At 38.3% G+C, this 27223-nt stretch overlaps 1 long non-coding RNA gene across 2 annotated transcripts in view; it reads left to right on the top strand.

Moving 5' to 3' along the window:
- The window catches only part of LOC108445660, a 120817-nt gene that overhangs the window by 82215 nt on the left and 11379 nt on the right, over positions 1 to 27223 (top strand). For both annotated transcript variants that reach the window (XR_001860609.1, XR_001860610.1), the window contains 2 exons: positions 1282 to 1403; positions 11122 to 11261. This is a non-coding gene — a long non-coding RNA (uncharacterized LOC108445660). The remainder of the gene's footprint in view (positions 1 to 1281; positions 1404 to 11121; positions 11262 to 27223) is intronic.

Below are 27223 nucleotides of genomic sequence, written 5' to 3'. Positions count from 1 at the left end.
CTCCTACCCCAGCAGTGCAATGAGACAGGGAATGAGGGTTGTGGTCAGTTCATCACCCAGGGCTTCTCTCACCAGTGAGGGAGAGGAGTCATTCCCCTGCTGCACTGTGGGGTCCCTCCCACTGGAGACAGTTCTCCATGAATTTCTCCAGCATGGCTCCATCCCACAAGCAACAGCTCCCTGCAAATGCTGCGATGTGAGTCCATCCCATGGGCACCAGTCCCCCTGCAGTGGGTCCCTGTTCTACAGGTGCAGTCCTTCAAGGACAGTCTGCTCCAGCCTGGGAGCTGGGCCCCTCTCCCTGGGTCTCCTGTGGGCTCTCAGGCACCCACCTGCTCTGGGGTGGGGCTCATCCCCGGGCTGCAGGGGCACAGCTGCCTCACCATGGGCATCTCCTCCCCCTCCTACCTCACTGGCCTTGGTGACTGCAGAGTTGTTCTTCTTACTTGGTCTCATTCCACTCTTCTCTACTCAGAATTACTACTACGCCACAACTTTTGGGTTGATTTCTTCTTACATACGTTATCACACAGACATTACCACCATTTCCAATCAGCCCAGCCTTGGCCAGCAGCACCTCCCTCTTTGGAGCCACCAGGGATTGGCTCTGCTGGGCATGGAAGAAGCTTCTGGCAGCTTCTCAGAGAAACCACCCCTGTAGCCCACCCCCGTGCTACCAAAAACCAGGCCATGCAAACCCAATACACATGAAAAGAGTTTTCCTGGAATATTTTAAGTACGGTTAAACCCATGTCTATTGGAAGGCTACATTATCTATGGAAAACTGGAAACTTTTATTAGACCCTCATTTTCAATTCTTAAGGCCAAGAGTGATGTCAGAGGACATGTGTAGAGTGAAAAAGTATATACTGGTTGCATGTATTATCCAGATTATCATGAACATTTTCCCTAAGGTTTCAAATTTTCAGGCCTGTCTTTTCAGACTGTCTAATGTTGTTTGTTACACATCCAGAATCCTGTCTCCTATTAGACTCTGAAAGGAAAGTACGGTATGTATGAGTTTGTGAAATACTGACTTGCTGTACAGCTGCTTGGATGAAAAGAAATATAAATATATATTTACGTTTAATCTGCATCTCTATAAGGGTGTCTAAATTAGCAAAAGTTCTATGTGTAAGCTAGTTTCCCAAAATGTAGATTTTACTCAATATTGCTAATGTTAGTTATAATAAATAATATCTGGTTCCCATGCAGAGATTCCCATCTGCAGATTTGAAAATATTTCACACAGTAACTCATTATCTTTTCTTTATTTTATAGATGGAGAAACCATAGCGAGAGGACAAGACAAGACCTTGGGTTGATTGTTTCTTAATATTTCTGTATGTTCTCTACCATGGATGGCTTCAGTTATTTTATGTCACGAGTATTGGTTTTGCTGTGTAAGTGGAAGAACAAGTTTCAAATTATCAAACAACATATCACAAATAGTATTTATACAATGAGAAGAATTATGGAAAAAAGGCATTCCTCTTCTAAAATTTTGACTTCAGTAAACAGAGTAAGAGGGTGTGTATGCTTATGGTGATGGGTTTTTTTAAGGTGACTTTTTTTTAAAAATGAACCATTCACAGCTATTTGGGAATGTTTTAACAATGCAATCTTTCTGTGCCTTATTATTTAACAAAATAGAAGTGGAGCTCCTTCACCTTTGCTCACAATTCTTTGAACAGCTCTTAGTTCTCCTTCAATGGGAAGTGACAGATACATGTGTGTCATTCTTTCTCATGAATTAGACACTTGAACTATTAGCAAGTAATCCAAACACATTGTCTAAGTCGCCTCAAACATTTGAAGACTGAAGGTAAGGAACATCAAACAGGAAAATTGACAACACCATCAAAATATGCATATGTATATGTATATGTATATGTATATGTATATGTATATGTATATCTTCCAGGGTAATAATCCAACCTTTTTTTTCTCAAATCTGTTGAACAGGATGACAAGGGGTAAAATTCTTGATGTGCAATCCTCAAACATGATACATAAATATGACTTTTAAAATCAAGCGCTTACAATCTTTCAGTGTTTCAACTCACTATCTTTCAATCAGGTTGAACTCTGTCCTTGTTCCAGACTTTTTTCCTCATTTTTAGTTACACACAATTGTCACAATATACATTAAGCATAAGGGAAAGAATCATAGGTCATTATTTATGACTCAATTCAACTCCAGATATGTCCACAAAGTAGAGCTCTGCCAAGCCTCTGTCACATGACAGTATCACATTTCTAAAGATAAATAATCAAGAACCTTGAAAACTTAAGGTCCAGTAAAGTTTCAAGACTCTATTTACATTTGCCAGAATTTATAAATAATGATGGTTTAGTTGTCTGTGCCTTGAAAGCAGAGATAGAAGAAAGAAGGATCAATAACTTTTTTCAAGCCTACCACAGATTTTCCAGTAACACAGTTTAAAGTGTCATCTTGCAGCTTCTCAGATCTTTCTAATCAGAGAAAATGCTGTAGGTGTTGATAGACTAACCACATCCTATGTCAGTCTTCAATCTAAACAGGTCCCTCAAATTATTCTGAAAGATTCAACAGTTGTATGTCATAGCCTGCGAAGTGTTTGCTGCTGCCACGTTAGCATTTCGGCTTGTAGTAGTTCCTCTGAGCTAATCTGACACATGATCTCAGTGATGCTACTTGAATGAAATATGACATCAAGCCCTTGCCCTCCTCTGAACAGTGAAAATATTTACAGCACTATTCTTAAAAGCAGGGTTATTAGGTTTGTGTCTTTGCCAAAGTTGAAAGGGAAAAGAATGAAAAGACCAGCCAGTCCAGTTACCATCTTTGCACTCTTCACCGAGTTGCTGCACATTGTGAAACAACTCTTCACAGGCCATGGGGCTGAGGGGCAGGTCTGCACTTCTGCAGGGGGAGCATTCATTCAAGAAAATTACAGAGATTTCAGTGTGTTCTGGGAGTTAAAAAGCAGAGTGCACTACTGCTTACATCTTTCACAGAGATTTTAAATCTATTGCTTATCATATATTAAAACCCATCCAATGTTTGCAGATTTCAACCAAGGCTTACTGTTTTTAAGAATTTCATTAAAATACACTGCTAAAATATTTTTAAATTAATTTCTTAATTTAAAAGCAGCACTTGCAACCAGGATTTTACTTTTATGATCTGAATTTGAGATAAAATTTGAGGGTTTTGTGGGTTTTTTGTTGTTTGTTTGTTTGAGGGTTTTGTTTGTTTTTGTTTTTTGAGCATTATACTTTATGTCTTCATTTTGGTTTTGTTCATTCATTTATTCCAAGCACTTTAAACTACTTCACTGCTGTTGGAAGCATCACAGGTTATTCCATGGCTGACAACATGAGGACTGTACTCCATGGGATGGAAACACAATTGTTTGATGTTTTGAGAGCAGAAGGACTTAAGCTTGCTTGGCAAGGTTAAATACAGAGTGGACCAAATAACTTCTCACACATAACCTAGAGTGTACTGTTTGGCTGCCATAGTTCTCACTATATTTTTCTGACCTTGCAGTCCCGTAACATTAGAAATTTTACTTTCATCATGGGTAACTGCACATCTGGTAAACATTGAAATAGAAGAATTCCATCAACTCTGCCTGGATAATATTTTGAAGTGGAAAAATGAAGCCAGACTCTGGAAGAGTAGGCATGCAGTCCTGTGGTCTTTAGAGTGGATCTTGTTTCTGAGTTATGTGACAATTCCTGTATTTTGTGTAGATCAAGATGATCCTCAATTTTTACTGAAAAAATTATGATCTTGTTATTGGACCACAGGGTGGAAATGACACATACAGTGTCTGCTACCAGCTTTGCAAAAGGGGCTTAGTGTGACCCAGGATAAGTTACCTAAATCCTTTAAGCCTGAGGGTCTCTTCATCTACTAATATGGTCTAAGAAGAGAGATCTTTTCTAGATCCATAAAGTGCTCTGAGATTCAGGAACAGAAGCTAGCTATTATTATTTCACAGTGCACTTCAGCAAGACAGATCCCAAAATATTTAACAAGCCATGTAGTTTAAATTTGTTTTCTCCAAGAGGAAATCGCTTCTCAGAAGATACAGACTAGGTTGTACCAGAGGAACATCCACATCTGCAGTCAGGCAAGGTGGACTCCGTATTCCCTGCCAGCCCTCAGCTTTGTTCCACAGCCATCATAACAAGATATACTTTAAAGTACAAACTGAAGCCATGTGGTGACTTTTGATAAATAAGACTGGTTTTCCAAAATGAAATTTGTCAGAATACCTAGTCCTGTTTTTGCAAGAAATGCTAAAAGGGGAGATTCTCAAATGCTGAGGGCAATGACAGAGATATACCTCTGATTAAATTCTGTCAACTTTTGAAAATGCTTTCTTATACCATCATCTCATTTACAGTACATACTATAAAGCCTTCAAAAAAAAAAAAAGCTTAAGCCATTAACATAACTAAAATACCAAAAGGCAATTTTCTGTGAGAAAGCCTTACTTCTCTGAGCATAAATCTAATTCTGATAAAATAAACAGTTTTAAAAAATAACTGTACTTCATGAAAGTGCGTGTTTAGAGTCCCAAGTACTGTTTGATTTTGTACAAGCAATTTAAAGTACAATTAGCAGTAAAATAGCCAGTTGTTAAGGCCACCAATAAATTAAAGCCAGAATACAATGGTGACTTGTGCTTAGTATGCAGATCATATAAACCCCAACTGCAGAGCCCAGCATTAGGATTCTGGACACCTGGTCTGCTCTGGTGGTGAATAAAGAGCAGGGCTGAATGTTGGGCTTCAGTTGTACACTTCTAGTGGTTAATCCTCTTTGTAATGGTCGATTTACATGTTAGAAGATCTAAAAGACAGGAAGCACAGTGTCTGGCTTTGAGTCTTGGTTCAAGAGATTTCTGTTCATCTTCCTATGGCGGGAATTGCAATTTATTACCCTCTATTTTGTAGCTTGCTTTGAAAAATTTTTGTATTTTATACACTGATTTGGCAATCAACAACCATGAATATAGTTCAGATTGTTTGTATGCTGTGTTTTTTACAGCTGAAAATAGGGCTGTTCATGGTATATATATTAGAAACTGAATATTGTCTATGTAGTGTAACAGCACTACTGACTATGAATCAAATATGGAAAAAGGAGGGATCTCAAGCAACTTCATTCATAATACATAATATACTCATGCCTGAATGAAGTTACTTTGTTTTTCAAATTTTTGAAAATGTTACTAAGCCAGTTATAAACCTGCTTGAAGTGCAGCAGTCAGCAGTCAGTCACCATGGGTCACAGAACAGGCGAAAATTTATCAAGGTAGCCAAACACAGGAACATGCCCTCCATGTGTCAGAGGGTCCACAGTCCTTAAATGAAGCCTGTGAGCAAAAGAAGTACAAATCTCAGTGCCCCCCACGATCACCAGACTGTCCCCTGTGATGTCTGTGCTGGCCTGACTGGACTTTAGAGCAGGGGGGTTGGAAATAGATAATCCTTAAGGCTCCTTTTCCATACAAACCATTCTATGAGCTATGAGTCTGTGTCTTTTCTTCTGGATCAAATTGTGGCCTGATGAAGGATAGGGAAGTCACTTGAGAAAGCACCATGCTGGCCAGCCCAGCTTCTGTCCTGGGCTGTGCCATGGCTTCTGCACGAGGTGCAAGTGGTGGCACTTGTTGACATTCAACTACAAGTGTGTGGCTGAACATGCTGTGGTATCTGAGCCCATTTAGTCACTTCAGTCTCAACATCAGTTTGGTCTCAGACAGACTCAGACTGGTGCTTCTGTTTTGATATTTTCATTTTCTCCCCAGATATTTTGTGCCCCTCGGGGTCTCTCCTTCTCACAGCAAGTTCTTTTGGAGAGCACTTTAATTACTCCCATCAGTTTGAGTCTGCATTTCTGTCAGGTATTTACTGTGACTCTTACCTTTTCCAGTACAGCCAAATACGCAGATGAGATTTTGTTTGTAGCTCATTAGTGAAAAAATATGGCATGTTATGCTAGATGCTGAATGGCTGCTAGTGAATGCATTTTTGATCTAAGGAGTCTTCAGACTGCACTCAAGCTGATAGGTATGTTAGCTGCTGCCCACTCAGTCAAAATGTGGAAACAAGTACATTTATTGTTCTTTGATTGATGGCTGAAACAGTGACACATCATCCAAACACAAAACCTGGAGAATGGTTTGGACTCATCTGTAAACAAGGCTATGCTGGTTTCCCCAATTAGGAAAGAAATGTTTGCCAGAAATTTTTGAAGCATAAATGCTGCTAACATATGATACTGACTCCAGCTTCCCTTGCTGCTTCTCAGTGTTCCCAAGCTTTGCAATGTGAGCAGATGAAGGACGATGACTGAGTTGCCTTTTTAGTATCTAAAGACTCAGCTGTTTGTAGATCAGTGTCTGAGATTTTTGGTTCTTGCTGTGTCTTGCAGAATATCTACAAAAGAGAAGACGAGGACATAGGTGTGTGTATGTATTAAAAGTATCTAAAGAGTGGAGGAATGGTGGAAACATTAATGTACTGAGATACTAGCAAACAGAGAGGGTAAGAGGCGTCTTTTCTGTGTGCTGTCTGGAAAGACAACCTTGGGCTTGTGAGCAAGGAATTCCCCGAAGTATTCTGATCTTACCACAGTCAATAAAAAGAGAGTTCTTATCAATTATGTTAAAAAAAAAATAAAACCAACTTAAAAAACAAACAAGCCAGCAACATTCCATCGTGTTTCTTTTCTTTAATTGGAATGCAAAATAATCTGGACAGTGTTTATATTCTGGCCACAATGGATAATAGTAATTTTCTCTGTTAATGAAGAATTGGACTAGCTTATACATGCTTATTTTCTGATCAAATTCTTGACCAACAGCATTACAAGGATACAGGTTTTAGTTTTATCACCAAAAAAATCTAGTTCAGCAATATAGTGCTGTCTACTTTTCAGATCCAGTGCCTACTACTATTGATCTTTGCTAGCTTTCTTCATTCATAATTTTTTTCTTTTTTTGAGAGATACGCAGAACTCAGGTGATCAATATAATAAAAGGTTTTATGGTAATTTGGCATCTTTGGGAATTTTCTTGTTTTCTTTTGCTGTTTTGGACTGCATCTGCTACATTTATCACAGGCAAACAAAATTCATAAAACTGCAAAAGAAGTTACTGTTTACTATTTTCCCCAATATAGTTAATTTAAATAATTTCAAATAATCACAATCAATCATTTGACCAAACTAAAACAGAAGTGAACAAATGGATAGAGGTTGGAAAAATTAGAAAATGAAGTGTAAGTGAGAAATTAATCTCAGTGAAAACTTGTCCAACTCAATAAATAATTTCAGGTATTTTGATATAGAGATTTTTATGAGCATATTTCATATTTTTGTTATAGTTTTGAAATAATTTTCCTACATTTAACTGAAAAGAGACAAAACACATGAAAGCAAGGGGCAGCATCTTATTTTAGGCAACAAATTATCTAGCTCTTTATTAGGTGAACTGAAGGATCAGTTATTCACTCAGTTCCACAGAGTGACTTCATGCCATGCTGATGTACAGCTCTGCCAGAATGGTAGGAAAAAAAACATTCAGAAGTGAAAACAATTTGGCAGAGATTTCCAGAATTAGTTAACATTGGCCTTACTTTATTTTGCTTCTAATTGTCTTATCCAAAGCTTTAGAGATACATCAGTGGAATCCTCCTTTCATTTATGCCTATCCAAAAAATATTGTCATTGGTGTTAAGTTGCCATTAACTCAATCTCTAAGGATAAACAAACCTGTATTAACAAGAGGTTCAAGAGTGAGGTAACCTTCAGCTATTAAAAATTAGAGGAAGGTCTGATTTTAAGGAAGTCTAAATGTATGGTATACATTTAGCTCTAATGTATGTTGTAAATGTAAACTCTAAAGTGCTTTAAGATAAATTTCTTTAGCAGAAAATGAGCCTTTTAAGTACATAAATTATAGCCCCTTACAATTTCTGAAGCAATTAATGAAGTATTTCTAGTCTACCATCTGACTGCATTGCTTACCTTGTGGAATAATATCATAAACTAACTTCTGTCCCTGGTCTACAGTTCTTATCCTTGCATTTCAAGTCTTTGATAATCTCATAATCTCAAAAGCTTCCTGTTTGCCCACACACTTACATCATATTGTCCCATTTAAAGTGCTGATAAACTTGACTTCTGCTGTGAATTTGACTGTTGTTTAAAACATCATGACTGTCGTTGGGTTTTTTTTAGTGGATTTTGTTTCTTTGTTGTTTTTTGTTGCTGTTGCTTTTTTTCTTACTTGTCTGAATGTACTGCCTAAACTAATTCCTGTGAAATTATTTTCTCCTATCAGATAATTCCACAAGACCCACTTCCTTGAACTTGCAAGAAATAAGCTGTAACTTGTATAAACTAGGAGCAGAACACATGGATCTGTAGCTGTACATATACAACAATAATTAAAGTTAGGGCTGGTAGCAGTCTTTTATGAAAGCTCTGACTTTTTTTTAGGAATCTATCATTGGTTGCTTATAAATCTTTCAAGGTTTTACTCACACTTCAGACTGAATTTCTGTTTTAATTGGGCATTTGGAGGCATGTTTTTGTATGTAATTCTTCCATTCAGATAGAAGAAAACTTTCAAATTAAGAAAGATATCCATCAACCTCTTCTTTGAACAGCCCTGCCATCTCTTTACTATGGTATTTGCAGCTTGGCAGAGTGCTTATAGCTATTCCCATGGAGCTCCACCCACACACAGCCAAGTTACGCTTTGAATTACTTCACTTGGAATATGCTGCAAGACTTCAGAAGAGTTCAGCACCTTAATCTCGAGATGGATGGAGACGGCCTCTCGCGCTGGCCAGCCTCTACACGTCACTCTGAAAACACAGCTGTTTGTGCTGTGCAGTAGCCAAGGCACAAAACTTCTCTCAGCACAGTCACTCCCAGCTGCTTTTGGGCCAGCTCTGCTCCAGGCAAGCAGCTGCTGGGAGAAGCAGGGTCTATCCTGCACCCCAGCTGTGCAGGCAGTGCTGGGGCAGGAGATACCTGACTGGAATGCAGTGGAGAAAAGGACTGACCCAGGGAAAGCATGGGGACTGGAATGTTGGCTTGCAGGGGGCAGATGGGCAAGGAGAATGGAGCACTGAATTGGGGGTGGTGCATGGGATACACACACACACACACAGAGTACAATATTATGGACAGGGAACTGACAAGAAATGGAGCTGATAAATGCTTAGCAAGACAGATAAAGAAAACATTTAGGCTGCAGTTCCTTATGAAAGCTAGGAAACCAAGATGTGCCGTGTCCCTTAATCCCCACTCCCTTCCTGCTTGCCTCCCTTCCCCTTCTTGCATTTGGTATATTATCCTACTTCTTGCTGTGACACTGGTAATTAACAGCTGCCTCAGTGCACCACACCCAGCAGAAACTACCCAGCCTTTTCCACTCAGTTTGTCTTAAGCAACATTAAGAGACTAAAGTGTCTGTTCAAGGGCTCCAGCAGGAGCCAATTCCAACATGAAGTACATTGGAGGAGGATATAGCCCACAGCACAGAAGAGAGTACAGTAAAGTGCCATCGCTGAGAAAGTCTACCTTTTTGAGGCACTCTGTTCAGTGTAATTCATGGAACAGAGTTCCAAGAGGGAATTGATAGATGCCTAAAATGGCAGGTAATGGTGGGGCCATGGGCTGAAGGTCAAGGAAGAGAAAACTGACAAGATTCCCTATGGAAGCAAGATGGGTTTGAATGGAACAAAAGAATAGAGATAAGGTCTGAAAATGGATTTGACTTATACAAAGGAATGTTGCTGGTAACGGTAAAGTGAATGGTAAACCATGAGCGTGAATTTATTCCCTTTTAGTTTTTATCGCTGTATACTTAGGGACTACAAGTCTAAACATGGATAAAATCGGAAGGGGAGAACAAAAGATGGACCCATTTGTTCTGTGGTAGACTGCTTAGGTAAGGGGAATGGGACCGAAACTAGGATAACATAGATCTTAAGAACTGTAGACCCCCTCGAAGGGTGGAGGCAATATAGACTGATGTTTGGAAGACCTGTGAGTGTCAATGCATGACACATTCTTCACAGCACTTTAGAACCCTTTAGCATAACGAAATACAGAGAAGAGAGGAGGAGATGTGAAAAAGGGTACATAAAAGTGCACTTATGACCCAGTTTTCTGCATTCCACTGCTCATGTGTGAGCTAGTATATCTGTGTCTGGCCAAGTGGTAATTTTTCCTGGTGCATCTCAGGGCCTTGCTGAGGACAGCAGCTGCTACTGATGGGTTACTCCTTTAGCACAGTTGCTGTGTTTGTAGCTTAAAATTCTTCTCTTAGTTTACAAAACCTAAAAGAACAAACTTTTAAAAATGTAACAATGAAAAAAAAAAAGGAAAACCAGAGAGAATAAAAAGGACAAACCTCATAGCCTGGGGGCTTTTTTTGGTTGGTTGGTTCTTGTTTCTCATTTGCTTTTCAGGGAAAGCCTAGAAAATAATGCAAACTTCAGAGTAATTGCCTAGAATATATAAGTATGTACTCAACAACTCTAATGTATCTGAAAGGTGGTATGTCCCCTTCATTCCATATCAGTGTCATAAAAGTTAAATTAACAAGAATGAACAACTCAGATATTGTATTAATAAATGTTAGAGAAAAACAAGGAAAGCAAAAATTCTTGTTGTCAGACAGGATTTTAACAGTATATAGTCAATTTCTAGAGCTACTTCTAAGGGAGAAACACTGCCATTATAACTTGAATGAGCATAAAAATTTCTTTGATATATAAACAATGCAATATCATGCCTGTATATGACAAATGTTTCTTGCAAGTAAAATTGTTACCACTGATAGCATTAAGAAGAAGGAAAAAATGCCAAGTTGTCATGTCAGTGATGGTCTTGGGGACTCATTGGCTTAGCATGATTCCCACCCACAAAACACTGTTTTGCAGTTTAGGCATTAGCTGAGACCCTGGTGATCTGGGATCATGTCTTGGCTAAGTTACAGATGTTGTATGAAACTATAGTTAACTCATATAGACTCAGTGGCCTTAGTTCTTATCTAATTTCTCATTTTATTTTTTTTCTCTTTTACATAATAATTTCAGGCCACGAACTCAAGACAAGAGCCATAATGCCTGTATGCGCTGCCATAGCATTGGGAGGCACCTGGTGTTAATTGCGGTCACAGAGAAAGATTTGAATGGTCTTGAGACTGGAGTAACAGCATGATAGTATGAAGTGCAAGGTAATGTATTTCTAGATAATTGAAAACCTTCTTAGGAGCTTAACCGTTGGGAAAGCTCTCTGCAACAGATGAAAAAGAATTTAATGTGCTACTCTAACATATGTACTGAGTCCAGATTTACAGGCATGGTTCCAAATAGGACTGCACAAAATGCAGACAGGCCCTTTTTGCTTAATGTCAGCTTATTTGGGTATATGCACTTCAAAATATATTGGGTTTTCTTTGCACACTTACATGTTATTTCTCATGTGTTACTACTGGCTGTGATGCCAAAATGTTATTGGGACATTTGTCTGTCTTTCCACTCATTCCTCTTTAAGTTTATCCTGCATTTGTGGATATAGGACTATGCTTACATGGGTTCTGTGTGTTTTTATAGAAGGTATATAACAATGTATATGTGTGAGATGCTGAATTACTTCTATAGCAGATTCGATTTTACTTTCCACAAGCAGATCCTATTTTGCTATCATGCTTATGTTTTATCAGTGTCCCTGGCTTTTGCTTGCTTGACACCTTTCATGTTTTAATTTCTTGCAAAATACAGTATCCCAGTTGGTTCTCTTCCTCTGTAGGTTAGTAAATGAGGGGCACTTTGCTCCCCTCTTTACAGACTGGATGGGGAATTTAAGCAGCAAAATATTAGTTTTATAGCACAAGGATTGCTTTCTATTCTCTCTTTGGACACATATAACACAGTGCCATTGTTCATTAAAAACACTGATAAAGATGTGCTTCAGAAAGTAATGGAACACTTACATTGCAGAAGAAAATGCAGAAATAACGAGATACTAATCAGTCATTGACTCTTTTTTAACAAATGGACACAGTTTTGCAATCAATGCACAAATCAAATAGGCAGGACTCCTACTGTCTAGATAAAGGGGTTATTTTGATTATATTAGTGTTTCATATCAATATTAAACAGAAAGAAAGTCACTGGTACGTCAGTTACCAATTTAGCCAAACCTCCCTCAGTAAGTAACTTCAAACTGTGCTGTTTAGTCTTCATGCTTTATATCCCTTTTTTTCATTTTCTAATGTTGTTAAAGATATGTACTTTCACTTCTATAGCAGCCAAAGAAATGTGATACTGCACACATGACACATCTTTTAAAGTACACAGAGCCATGGGAACTGAGCTGTGGAGTCTTTGGGGGCAGCAAATGTTTGCAATAGAAGCAATTCAAATACATCATTTAAACAAATGGTAGAAGTCCCACACAAGTGATGCAAGACAAAGACTGAGGGTCTGTGCTGCTGTAGGATCCTTCAGATATTTCCTTTTATTGCTGGTGGCCTGGGAATTTTAGGATTTCTAGTCAGAGAGATGGAACGCTATGATCCCTTTGCAATGGAAATATCTTTCTAAACCCACCAGTAATCTGGGTGTTGTGACTATATTTTTTTTACAATACTTACCTTTCTATAACTTCCCATAGTCTTCTGTTTGGTTATGCTCTTTAATTTACTTTCATTAAGCATCTCTGATTTGGACATTGTGTAATATGTTATTGCAGATAACTTTGAATGTCTACAGATGCATCTCAACTCTATGCCAATGACTATGTAGACAAAGAGATCAAATATTTTAGAAGTTTCAGCAGAAAAAGTCAGTCTGTAAGCCATGGGTTTGGGAACTATTCAGACCTTCTTACTTAGGATCAACTTAAAATTCTTCCTCTTTAATTATAGCTGTTTTCCTATTTTATGCTGAGTTTGTAGACACCTAGAAGATAAAGGGGGTAATGTGTAGGTATCCAGGCATATCTACTAATAGCTGGATAGCTGTGGAGCCAGCTAAGGTTGTTGGTAATTCCAGTCAAAGATTGTTGGTAAGAACATGCTGTGAGAAAGAACAGGATGTGACTGCAGAAGGAGACATACACAGCAAGGGCAGCACTTTGGGACAAATGTCCTTGTTCTGGCTCCTGGAGATAAGCACAACACAGCATCCAGAAAGGTCTGAAAGAGTGAACTGCTCATGAGAACTGATTTGCATAGAAAGAGAGAAATTTATCTCCAGGGTGGGGAAAACTTATCTGTAAAAAGGCACCACCACCAATCTGGGTGCACGTGGGCCCCAGGACACTGGACACCCCATCAGCTGGGTCAGCTCTGGAGCCAGGACTGTGATCTCTTTTTCTCTCTTTCTTCCTTTTTCTCTCTCTCACTGACTGCTTCATCTCTCTCTTTCTCTCTTTACTTTTGCCATCCTGTGCCACACCAAAAATATCTGTCAAACTCTTTCCGGCAGCAGTGGTCATAAATGAAAGCCAGGAGAATGGAAAGAGCAGACAAATGTTACCTGTATTTTCACTCAGTTCTTTTCACTTCAGACTTGCTGTGTCTCTTTGGGTGTTATGGGTGCAGTTGAAGAGGAATAGTTGTGTAAAAGAATTCTACTGATAAAAGAAGTGTTTCTTTTCCTCAAATATGTGCCCAGTGTCTAAAGTAAGACTTGTGGTCTAAAGGGATAGCATGTGTGTTCATTCACCAAATCAGGGAGATAATTCTAAATAATAGAATATGAACTTCAATTGTACTTACTCAATCAGTAAATGCACACTGGAGCTACCTCTACAAACAACTAAAGTTACCTTACCAGAGTGAATAGCTGCTCTCGCTGAATCAATTGATTTCACAGGAACTGTGATTCATCCTCAAAAAAGCTATTTCCTTCCTTTATAGATAAATTGCTTAAACTGCCTCCTTTCATTCCCAGCCTTATCATCTGGTGTTTTGCAAGACCTTTTGAACTATGTGGCGTAGAAATGTAACACTGCAGCATCCCAGTTACCTGTAAATAAATCTTGCATCTATTATTTAATCCTTCTAACCTCCTGAAGGTGGGGGAGTGTCCATCCTCAGGGGACTGCCTGCATTGATGCTGAGAAGGGGAACAGGAGCCCTTCAGGGTCATTCTGAGGACAGAAATATGACCAGCACACTGGAACTAGTGCTGCTACTGTGATCCTCCTGAATTAAACTTCAAATGAGCCCTGCTATTCTCTTCAATTACTGTTGACTAGTAATAGCTATTGCTTGTTCTCATGTCTGAAGGAGAACATGATCCTTTTTGTCAGGACCTGCTTGATAGCAGATATGTGATTTTAGCCTTTTCTTAGGCAATCACTAAATGTGTCCTTAAAAAAATCAGTTGAGCATACAGTAACTGCTTTCACATTTAAATCAAATGCAAATTAGAGACCACCCAAATTAGAGACCACCAAAATAAAGGAGGAAGCATAAGCCTTCAGTTATTTGCAAGATGCAGCACTGCTAGAGTACTTCCAAGTGACTCACCATGAAAGAGAGAGCAGTACCCTGAGAAAGGGAGCACTTTGAAATGAAGAAGAAAAGACAGTACAATTCCTTACAAAAAAAATGTGAATACTGCATTGTGCAGATTGGTGCATGATGAAAGTCTCCCTGGTCTAAATTGAAAAAAAAAGCATTACACCATATCCAAAAGAATTTAAGTGTTGCCATTAAAATCAGGTTGTCTGGATGCTACCTACAGTACAAGTTTATGTTATGGATGCTTCACAAATTCTTTTAAAAATTGCAAATTATACCTTTGCATATTTTAATAGCATTGTAGCTGTTAGAATGGCACAAAGTTTCTGTAGTATTTTTGCCAGTCTGGACTAGTTCTGTATATACATCTGTGCCTGCAGCTGTGTGTACATTACATATTTGTTATTAATAAATTTACCTCCCATTTCTAGTAAAACTTTATAAAAGCTTATTTTCCAATTGTTAGACTTTTGTGCAAATCTGAGTGTCTTGGGCTGGAGTTTTTTTGTAGGAGTATCAGCTTGGCTGTTGCTAAAATGACACTAGAAGAAGCTATCTTTTCCTAACAAAAACTCAAAAAACTTTTTGGGTCAGGAACATGTAATTTGTTGGAGCAGGATATTCAGTGTGAAAAATGCAGTGAAATTGTGAAAGCCAAGGTTGCAGAGGGTATTTCCTAATTTTTCAATGCTTGAATTTTGCAACATCAGTGAAGATTTTATGGCTATTTCCTAAATACAAAACTATCCAACCAATTAGTTTGTCGCTTAGGTATTGTCTCTAAGTCTTTAAAGTGTCTTGTCCTCAAGAACACAGAATATGTTCTCAAGCAGTAAACAGGGCTCTATCATGGTCTTGTACATGCAGAATTGTACTCATGTACCTGCCCTTATAGGTGCTCTTGAACTTACATTATGTGAGAGGATAAATTTTTACTCTCTGCTGGTGACAGCAGAAGGAGTAGCAGTTTATACAGGATTTGAAATCTTAAATTCTTCCACAGCACCTGGTTGTATATCTGTTAACCAAACTTTAAAATGTGGTAGCAGTGGAGATCAGATAATTGTGGTTCCTTATCAGGACAATAAATGAGTAACAGTTTAAAAAAAAATTAAAATTTCATCTAAACAGTTTGCAAATCTATCTCGGTTTCTAGGATTGGCATTTTAAGGAGGAAAGAATTTAGTCTGAGTAGGCAAAACACAGTTTTAATTCTGCATTAATTTCCTTGCTGACTTAATGAAATATGAACCATTTCGGACCTTAGTATTTTAAAGCAGTAATTAATCTGTTTCTTTTCAAGAATTCTTTCCATGCATCCAATGTATAATGTATCAATCAATGCCTGTGGCACTGTCAGTCCAGCAGTTTTGTAAACCAAAGTAATTCAGGTCTCATGATACAGATTTCTCTCTCATTCCCTTGTGGAAAAAAACAGTAGCTAACACTAAGAATTATTCCTAAAAAGAGTTTCAGTGTGATTTCTACTCTGAGATACAAAAGGGCTTTCAACCTTAAAATGTGTTCTGCTTTTGCACAGGTGATCTACTTGACTAGGTGTTTTGTTGAAGTTATTTTGATGCTGTGATTTCCCTGCATTTTTCACTTCTGTTTTAGTTGCTCATGCTTAATTTTGAAAGCAGATCTTGGACAGTCACCAGGAAAGCAGCACTCTTATTTTTTCGGAGATATTTCAGGAGAGATTTCTGTGTGTGTAAGAAATGTTATTTAAGCTATCTAGCTGGAATTTATGGTCATTATTGTGTAGGAGAGAGGAATATGAAAGGAAGCTAGAAACAATAACATTAGTAAGTTTTGGGTGATGTGCTGTCTTAAAAGGAAAGTGAAGAAACATTAAATAAAGACAATTTGGGAACACCGTATATGTACTACATTTTGCTCATGCTGAGGAATGTGACAGTTCTGAGCAGGAGTTGAGTATGAAGGTATGAGTGGTTTATAGTATGGTATATTCATTACAGTAATGAAAGCTTAAACACAATTTGTCTTCTACAATGGTTTTTAAAATGTCTGATTGGAACCACAGGAGTGTGCCTGAGATTTGGGAATGTCAGTGCACAGGTACATAAAAAATCGTTCTATCAGCAGATGGCAGCAGATGCAGGTACAGAGAAAACCAATCTCTTTCTCTTTACAGTAATGTTTATGTTCTTCACTATTACCACATTTATTTTCAGGGCTTTTTTTTTTTTTTTTTTTAGTATTCTGTCTAGGTAATGTGTCCAAGATTTCTGAAAATCCCGTGATTCTATTAGAGTTTGCCCAGTGGATCTAAGCCTTTCTTGAAGGGCAGTGCCTCACTGTGGATGCCCTATCCTGCACACCGTGTGGTTTTATCAGTGCTGATCCGACCAGACAGATTACATCACTTGTTTTGTGGTATATATCCTGTTTATATAACCTAGTCTGAGTCTTTGCTTCTTCTGTAAGAGCAAGCCTGTCTTGGCTCACTTTCAGCTTCTGATTTACCCCTAGGTCCTCCTTAGCCAGCTGTTCTGTAGATGGTATTTGTATAGTTGGTAGATTACCCCTGCTATTCTACTTTTATGCATGCCTGCTGGGCTTCATTCAGGTCATGGCGTCACTCAATACTGCCTTCCATTTTGACAGCTGAATATAAACAAGCACACTCTGGATATGGATTTCCAACAAGTTATCCTTTCTATGTTAAGAGAGTCAAAAAAAGCTTCTGTAAGCTGTTGAAGAGGATGTCTTATGGGACATTTGTGTAAAGCCTGTATAGTGTCTGGAAACATGGAATTATCTGCTGCATCCTCATCTGCAAGTCCTGGTACTTTATAGAAAAGGCTTGACATGATTTCATAGAATCGTAGAATGTCTTGAGTTGGAGGGGACCCATAAGGCTCACCAAGTCCAACTCCCTGCTCCCCACAGGAATACCTAAAACATTATTCTTGACTATGTTTGCTAGTTGTTCATTTGCTAGTGGGATTTTCTCAGTCATTGAACACTTTATCTTTCTTTCTATCTCTCCAAATTAAGTTATGTATTGTATTTTCCCTTTGCAGAGGCTTCTTACCCCTGTTTTCTTTCACAAGTGCTCAGAGGACTGCTTATGTCCTGAGGTTTTATCAGGCATTTTGCTAAGAAAATTTTGATAATGGGTCAAATTGATATGAAAGCTACTTTGAGTTGTTTTCACATATAACATATTTAAAAATTGCCTAGCTTGTTCTTTCTTCATAAGTTCAAGTCTTATATTTTAGCACTCAATGAAGTGTGTTAGCTTCGTGTTCTCAAGTGATCTCTTTAGTGGTTTCTGAAGTCCTGTAGTTTTGCCTCTCTCCTATTATTCTTGCTCTATTATTCTTGCTTTGCTTATTGTTGCTAATGTAATTATTGCTTATATATTTCTTTCTTGTTCTTCTTTGTCTTCCTTGCTAATTGCAGCTCTTTGTGCCTTGGCCCGAGTTTTGTATCTTCTGAAAAATACTTGTCCCCAGCAGTGTAACCTAATTTCCACTTTCTCTGTGCTCTCTTCCTGTGTTTGGGGCTAATAACAAGCTCATGACTTAGCCAGGCTGGTCTCTTTCTACGCTTTCCATCCTTCCTCTGCATTGGGCCAGTTTGTACTTGTGCCTCAATACCATTTCTTTGAGGAATTGCCAGATCTCTTTAAGTCCTTTCCCCCATGAACTTGCTTGCCATAAATTCTTAACTAATGTCTCCCCGAGTTTACTGGAATCTACCTTCCTGAAGTATATTGCTTTTATTTTGCCTTCCTCTCTTTGGTTTCACTGCTCTTTACTGTTATGCTCTTAACAGATTTCTCTGTGGTGAGTAGTCCTGGTACTCCAAGGGAGCAGTGGAAGGCTTCTGAAGCTTTAGAAGTACACAAAAATCACATTCAGAATCCAAGATTTATCCAAGAATCCTCCCCATGCTCTTTCAGCACTGCATGGTCCCTTCAGTTTTATCCACTTAGACCATGTAATGGGAAAGTATTTAGTACATCTTTGTAGTGTCTTTTATTTCTGTTTACAAGGTTACAGCCAGCACCGTGTGACAAGCCAGCTCTCCGTGGATGACTGCAAACAATAGTTTGAAAACTACTGATTTAGAGTACAGGAGTTGCTCTATTGGAGCAAGTCCTTGGTCCATGCAAAACAATGTAGAAAAAACCCCTTAATGATTTAGAATGCAAAGCATGCATGTGAAGATTACTCAGGATAAAGTTCAAGAAAGAATTACAGGGAGACCATAATTGCAGAGAGTATTCAAAGATTGACTCAGCCCTTAAAATTCAAGCACTTCATTTTCCAGACTAATCCAAGTTTTATAACCAAAAGAAAATTGACATTCCCACTGAGAACTTAATGTTATTAGAATAGGCAGGGGTTTTTTTCTCAGCTTTCAAACTTTTCTTTGAATTAGCTTTGTTTCATTTTCTCCTCAAGCATGTGAATTCTCTGAAAATCCTTTCCTCCTCAAAGAGGTCTCCTGCATCAAACCATCTGTTTTTGAAAAGTTAATCTAATCCATTTTGTCTGAGCTCAAGTCATAATTTCAGAAAATCTTATGATTTTGTCTATCCTGATTAACCAGTCCTTTCTCTCTTTTAACCCCATATTCATCTTTCTTACCTCTGAAGAAAACATCATATGTACTAGGTGAGAGAATTAACCTATTTCTTCAATATGCGGTGCTTTTAAATACTAAGTATTTTGTACAAGATGATGCACATACAACAGTGACCTTTAAAAAGAAATCTTTGACTATACATGACATATGTCACCAGGGTTGCATAGGTCTTAGTTTTTTTCTTAGAGATTCATTTCCTAAATCCTCTAGTCCCTTTGCAATGACAACCTCTCCTCAAAAACCCTTTTATTAGTTTGCATCCAGGAAGAAAGCCTGATCAAATTTTTTTTCAGTGTACTGTAAATTTCCACTGCAGTAGAATCAAGGGTTTGACGTGCATGTCAGGGAAGTTGGTGCTTTAAGACATGAACTTAGCACTGTAGCAGCAACTCTTCAGCTGGTCCTATAACATTTCTGGGAGGGGGAGAAATAACAAGTAGTAGTGAAGCGATTAATCAAGAGGTTTATGTTAATGTATGCAGAGTGCTTGAAGATGAAAAGGAAATTTAAGAGTACTGGGCAAACACAATATTACTAGGTGTTAAAAGTCAGTAAAAGATATATAAAATACCATGTAAACATGCAAAGTGGGTGTGTGACAAACTAGGATTGTCTAACATAGGGTAGTCCTGTAAACTTCATGCTGCTACTGCATGGATGTATAGCACTATCAATCCTCTTGTAACTACTGGTGAAATAATCCTGAAAAAACTTTACAAGTTAAAAAAAAAATAGTGTTTTAATTTAATTTGACTAATGAGGGTACATTAGGATGGAAAAATCCTTACTTTGTAAAATACTGCATTTTATTTAAAGGGAAGGTTGTGACTTTGGGTTTGGTGAACAGTCTGTGCATACTCTTGTGAAAATCAAGATCTGTGGTTCAGATCTTTCTTTCGAAAGGACCCCAGTTTGCCCCCACATGTGATGCAGCAAGCCTCAGCTCTGTGTGGGCTGAATAACTCCACATCCAGTGTAGTCATGCCTGTGCTCTTCTTGTCTGGGACAGTTCTGCAGCAACCATCCTGCAGTACCTTACACCAGCCTCCAGGACTGAGGTTTTGGCTCTGCTGGCTGAGGGGTGCTCAGCAGTTCCTCTTGGAAACCTGGAGTAAAAAGTGTATTTCTGCCAGCTCAAGCTTTTAAAGAGCTCATAATGCTTCAATCCTATTATGTTGAGAGATCAAGTAGTGATCAAGCACTGTGAGGGCAGTGACTACACAGGCCATACTTCCTGGGAAACTCTGGGAAAGAAATACCTACAGTGCGGCTGTTGAAGGATTTCCAGGCACCAGGAGGAAGAGTGAGGTGAGAGGCAGCTTTACATCCCTGTTGGAGATACTGGACTGACTAGTTGGAGTAAGAAGTGGTTCAGTGAATGCTGGGCTAAGTGAAGCCTGGTTTCCTGTATGCGCTGTGTAAGTGCTTAACCAAAACATGCTGAGGTAACGCCTTCAGCCCAGCCCTTATCAAAGCTCTGACTTCTTCAGTTTCTAATGGAAGAATCTACCTGTAGCTGGTTAAAGTAGCTTCAAGAAAAGAGAAACTCATCTCTGGTTCTTTCTGGAAGTCTGGAGATGTTTGACTCAGACTCCCCATTCCTGATTCTAAAGGTGATAAACCATCAGGGCCCCGAACTTTGGCTAACTTTTTAACTCACTAGTAGTATGAAGTTGACAGGCTCTGTCAAGGAAGCAGATAGTGTAATGATTTTCCAAATTTGCGTACTTAAATTAATCAGCCATTTCCCTTTGGCTGCAATTCTGATTTGGTTTTGTGGTGTTTTTGTTGTTTTGTTTTGGTTTGGTTTGGTTTTTGTTTGTTTGTTTTGTTTGGTTTTGGTTTGGTTTGTTTTGTTGGGTTTTTTGTTGTTGTTGTTGTTGTTGTTGTTGGTTTTGTTTTGTTTTGTTTTGAATTATTATATTGGTTCAGGTTCACAAAAGAATTGTCATACCATGAAGCTAACAATACAGACAGACACTACCCTACCAAGAGTCTCCAGTCAGATATCTGCCTGATTCAATACAGTTACCAACCAACCCATAAACTCATATAAATGCCTTTACCCAGCAGAGAACTTGAGCAAGACACAGGTCTGCAATGAAGGCTGCATGTTTATGGGGCGTGAACCAGGTCATGTGGCCAGGAAACTCTGTGGTGACTGTAGCACTTCAGCATTTTAGGTATCAGAATAGTTTGTGTTTCTGGGGAGATGATGTGCTCTGGGTTAACAGTGAATTTATGGAGGTACAGACACTACATAAGAGCAACTTCTGGTCTCCTGTGCCTTCAGTTCCTGTAGGAAATCAGTGACTGAGGCCATCTGTTCAACCTTGTCTAAGCAGAGGTTCAGACTGGAACAGATAAGTTTTCAAGTACTTACAAACAGCTGATAACAGAAGTAAAGGATGCAATCCTCACCTCTTCAAATTGGCTTTTGAAATAGAACTTATGAAATTCTAGATATTATATACCAAAGCCTCTAAAATAATTTCTGTGTTCCTGTTGCATGAAAAATATTGCATAAATTAAAATGCTGTTTTTTTAAAATAAATTAGGGGTTTTATGGATTCTTTTGACACTCAGACACTTCATAGTTTAATGCCAAAGAAATTCTTTTGAGCTTATTTTTGTGAAAATATTTTTATCTTCACTTTCTGGCTTTACAAAAACATTTTCTTAATTCAAAGTAGTAAAAACCAGTTATTAAAATTGCAGCAAGATAGTGAAGATCAGTTATCAAAACTGCAGCTTCTTGCCAGATATATGTTTGTACAAAATTAAATAACCCATGCTTACATGTTCTTATCTTTTAACAAAAAATTATAAATTATTTCTTATTGTTTTGGGCATGGACTAATGTTCAACACCAGCCAAAACCTATTTCACTGTCAGTGCATGTAAAATGACAAGAGAGCATGTTTTAGAAAACTTGGAAAAGTCATTTCTGTGGAAGAAAGATACCTGTTTGTTATCTTGACAGTTCAGTCAGTCTTTTCAAAATGAAGAACTGAAGTCAGGAACGATCGTTAATTTTATGTTCAATCATGTGAGGATCTTGCCTGAAATTGGAGGACTGCGGTGTGGTTTTCATTTAGTGGCACAGAAGCACCACCTTCTGGGGAAAGCCAGTACTTCCCAATGGTTTATAGGAGTAGAGTAGATCCCATTTGTTTACTAGTGAAAGGATGTATTTGAATTTTTATTGCTCTGTGATATTGTCAGTTTTTACACTATAACAAGATGAAAAGCTTAAATAAATGTATTTATATTGTTAATAATAGTCTTCATAATTATTATTCTTACCCAATTACTATTGTTACTATTGTTAGTCACATTACCTCATAGGATAATAACAGCATTACTTTAATGGCAATAAATCTGATTCATGGACCAGAAGTTCACAGAGTGATTCCTTTGGGTCAAAAATCTAATAGTAGAAAACAAATGACATTAGATACCATCAGCTAAGCCCAAGGAGACATTAAGATACCATTTGTTTGCATGACAAGCAAACCACAAACTCAATTATCATCCTTTTGTTGGCAGTCCACTGAAGAATCATTTAGAGTGCTGCTTGTAAGGAACCAGGATATTTCAGGAGAAGGTAGTTGATTAAACACTGAAGTCAGTATGTCAGTAAAAACTGGAAATAGTACACAGGGCTGTGGGCCCAAAAGTCTTTGAAATGGAGAAAGAGGACAGTGGCTTGTATTTTCTAGAGAAGAAGAAGATAGTGCCAGTGAAAAACCGCCTGGAAGATTATATAAGGAACAAACAAGTTGAAAAATGCTTTCTTCTTCATACATATGAGCAGAAGAACATACCATCTGTCAAAGGCAGAAAAACCCTAATAGAAATGTGAAAATAAAGCTTGGAGAGCTTTCTTATGCAAGTGAAAAGGGATCTTGCATCTCAGAAAAAAAAAGGTATCAGTGTCAATCAAGCACAGCCTCACTGTGAGACTGTGAAACCTTGAACAAAGTGTGACCGTAGTGCAATGGCCAGGTTACACAGTAATTCTGGTGCTCTGAACTTGCCACCAGCCAGGGGTTAGAGGGGCAGGAATGAATGGGCTTTTCAACCCCTTTTGTTGTTCCATCCCAAGGAAGAGGCAAAATGACTGTTTGTTATATTGGTCCCTTTGTAGCTCTGTGTGCAGATGGCGATTCCTTATGGGAGAAAGCTGCACCAATGCTGAGTTTTCTGGATGGCAAGGGAAGTGTTTTAATGCTCTTTTGAAGCTGTCCAATACCCAACAGAACAAAAAGGAAATGGGCCATATTAGACATGAGGACTATCGGTGCAATAAAGGCAGGCCCATGTGTTTCTGGGATTCACTTCCTGAGAAATATCTGGCTCACTCAGGGCAAGATAAAATAATAAACAATATTAATCACTAATGTCATAAAAATGCTGTACTTTGCCTGGTATGTCTTTGAACTACAAGCAAGGAGAGAAACACTGACAAGACAAAACAGACTTCAAGAACTTCAGCAAAAAACTGCACAACAGGGAGTAGTTTTTAAAGGCACCAGCCACGAAAGAATTGGGCAACTTGTCAGACTGCTTCAAGATTATATTGTTAGACAGCATTTTTATTACAAAGTCTTCAGTTTGTTTTTTCAAACTTGCTCACAAAAAGCAGATGTTTTAAATTATTTGGTGTTGTTTATTCAGTTAATATTTTGCAGGTGGTAATAATTCTTCAGCCTTTGAAAACCAGCTTATCAGAGAAAGTAGAAAACCCTCCTTTTCCAAGTGTCCTACTAGGGAAACATGAGAAAAAGCATCTAGATAAGTACAGAGTGTAATTGAATCAGTCATTGGAATTCTCTGTAGATTGTCGTGTTATGTTTTATTAACATACAAGATAGGAGGGTCCCTGTTTAGAGGAATTTATGGGGTGAATTAAACGGTAGAATCACTGAAGATTGGAGGCTGAAAGGGACCTCCAGAGAATGCTTAGTCCAACCTGCATTCTCAGAGCAGGGTCTGTGAGGACAGGCAGCCCAGGGCTGGGCCCTTTCATGTTTTGAATATTGCCATGGATAGAGACCCTATAACTTGTCTGGGCAACCTGGTTTTGTGTTCCATCACTATATATTAAAAAAAAAGCTATAGTGTTTAAACTGAGTTTCCTGTATTTCGGTTTCTTCCCAGTACCTCTTGTCACTGCCTCCTGTCACTGGGCATCAATGAGCAGAGCCTGGCTCCATCTTCTTTAGTCTGCCAGCCCCATGCTCCTGGTATTTATACTCATTGATAACAACTCCCTGAGCTTTCTCTTCTCCAGGCTGAGCAGACCCAGCTCTCTCAGCTTCTCCTTGTATTCAGGCACTCCAATCACTTAATTGTCTTCATGGCCTCTTAGCAGATTCACTCCAGTATCAATGCCAGTACTGGCCCCTAAGGTCAAGTGACTGGCTTCCAGCTGGATTTGTGCCACTTAAGACAGGGTTTTGAGCCTGAAGTTCAGCCACCTTTCCATTCACTTCTCTGTCTACTCACCTGGTCTGTGCTTCATCAGTTTGTCTATAAGGATGTCTCAAGAGACTGTGTCAAAAGCCTTACTGAAATTGAAATAAACACCACCCACTACTTCCTCACCGTCACCAAGCCCTCTGGTTGTTTAGTGAATAGCAAACCATGCAAAGAGAAATATATGAGAGATGGTTGTAGTCATAGCATACATTAATTTGACTAAAACAGTACACTACCTGGCTGCCATTCTTTCTAGAAAGGTTTAGAATGTGTAATTTGAGGATGTGTGATCATATCAGAAATTGAGAACATCAGTGCTACTGAAACAAACCTTGAATAATCACCACAGTGAAGACATGGTCAGATTCTAAGAGATTTAAGCCCCTTTTGTAATTATTTCTGGTAAATCAGATAGAAACTTGTATTCTTTTAAAAGCTGTGAGTCGGAGGTGTAAGCTTTAAAGGCATTTTTGTAATAATTTAAGTCTCTAAGAGACTCAAAAATTCTAGTCCAAAGTAGCCATATTTTTTATCTTCAAGTATTTAGCCTTTCTCATCACCACAAGTGGCGTAGTGCTTCTAATACGCCCCAGCTTCAGATATTCTGTTGCTTCTGTCCTTTTGATAAACAGGTCAGCATGAACTAGAATTTTTTACTGCACATCTATTAAGGTGTTAATTTTTAAAACTAATTTAAAACTTTGTTTCTGAGAGGGACTTTAAATTTTTTTCTGATTGTTAACTGTGTCTTTTCTGACAAGTATCTGCCATGATCTCAGTTATATTTATTATAGTAGGAGATGTTTTTAGAAAACCTCAGTTCAGAAGAAGATAATGTAAAGGACTTAATGCCTCACTATCAAGGTGAAAAGAGAAATGTGTCTGAAGTTTCCAGACACCAGCGACTCATAACAAATTTTTTGTTCTTGTCTCAATTCCCAAAACACAAACCTGTCATTTTTAGCTAAAAGTAACTGATACCAATGATGTTGCTTTTCAAAATAATTTCATTTCTCTTCTTCTGACATCAGAAATATGTGAAATCTAATGTTGTCTTCTGATCTGTCATCAGTTCAGAAAAGTTTTTATGATTTAATAGTAGCATTCGCCAAAAAAACATATTTCTTGCATTTTGCTGCATTTCTGCCTTATTTTTCTTAACCTCACTAACATATTACTTTAGAAAAAGTTTATCAAACTCTAGATGAGCTGCAGGTATACAGTTTTCTTAAGAAGTCTGACAGCAGCATTGCTGTGTCTGAGCAGAAACCTTACTGTGCCTGTGCAGTTTGGTTGGCAAAAGTAATGCAGTGTGGCACCATACAATGCAGCACTTCCAAGGGGAACCACCTGCATGAGTCAAGGAGCAGCACTTGGGAGCTTCCCTTTATCTCCTGCTTTATTTCTTCATTGTGACAATTCATTCCTTGCCATATGCCTAACTAAGATCGCCACCAATTCTGTTTGAGAAATATGCTCCCGTATTTTATCTCATTAAAAGAACTAAGGCCGAGCAGATTTACCTCCCTTCCAAGTTACATAGTTCTGGCCAATTTCCTTGGAAATTTGCTTGCAGCAGAGAGCATTTGGTCTGTTTTTGTCCATATGTCTGACTGTGTGTCTTGGGTGTGATTGTTGCATGTTTTCAATTTCCCTTAGGGTAAATTATAGGTGTCCTGTGTCTTAAATGCTCTTCTTCACATATGGATGGGAGTCATCTGGAAAGACAGGGGACACATGATACCCCATAAGGAACACGACTCCATCACTTGTGACAGTTTTAATTTCAACCCCAGAAGTATGATCCTTTGTTCATTGAGTGATGGCAGCTTCATGATCCCATATTTTGTTGGGATTTTGTACACTTTTCATTTTAAACCCCACTTTGATGATAGTAAGTTTTCTATTTTCTAGCCTTCCTTTAAACTGGGAGGTGACAAACCAGATTTCATTAGTGCTGCTCCTGATTTAACAATACTAAGAATGGATAAGGGTCAGACTTTTCATCCTCAGTGAGTAGTTTATTTATTTTTTTAACATTGCTTTCAGTAGCCAGCAGTGGCTTCAATACATCCACTTCAATGAAACTGAAACTCATTTGGATTGAACTTAATAAAAATTGTTCAAATGCATACCCATGAACCCCTTGTTAGATACAGGGTATAAGGTATCTATCAAAAGCATCTGTCTTGTTTTGCTACTGCTTGCTTAAAATTGATGCGCAACACTTTGAAAGTCTTTCAATCCAGTCTAACCTTGCCTTGATCCAAGCAGCCAGCTCTTTTAGCACTAGACTGTGTATTTCTGCTTCGCTTGGCCTGTAATTCTGGTGTGTCGATCAAAACTTCATAATTTGTTGCTACTGACACAAGTCTGGCTTAAAACATTTCTCACCATTCCACTAGATTTGATTCCAAATGAAATTTATAGCTCCTCTTAATGTATTAGGCACCTTTGTGCAACACAGGGAATCACTACTGCCTACAAATATAATTCCACAGAGGAATGATATTGCCCCCTCAAACACATACTTGGAGTGTTATCCACTTGATATT

The sequence above is a fragment of the Corvus brachyrhynchos genome, unplaced genomic scaffold (genome assembly GCF_000691975.1).
Source record: "Corvus brachyrhynchos isolate BGI_N302 unplaced genomic scaffold, ASM69197v1 scaffold42, whole genome shotgun sequence".
In the NCBI taxonomy this organism is placed as follows: domain Eukaryota; kingdom Metazoa; phylum Chordata; class Aves; order Passeriformes; family Corvidae; genus Corvus; species Corvus brachyrhynchos.
This window is presented reverse-complemented; position numbering and strand designations above follow the sequence as displayed.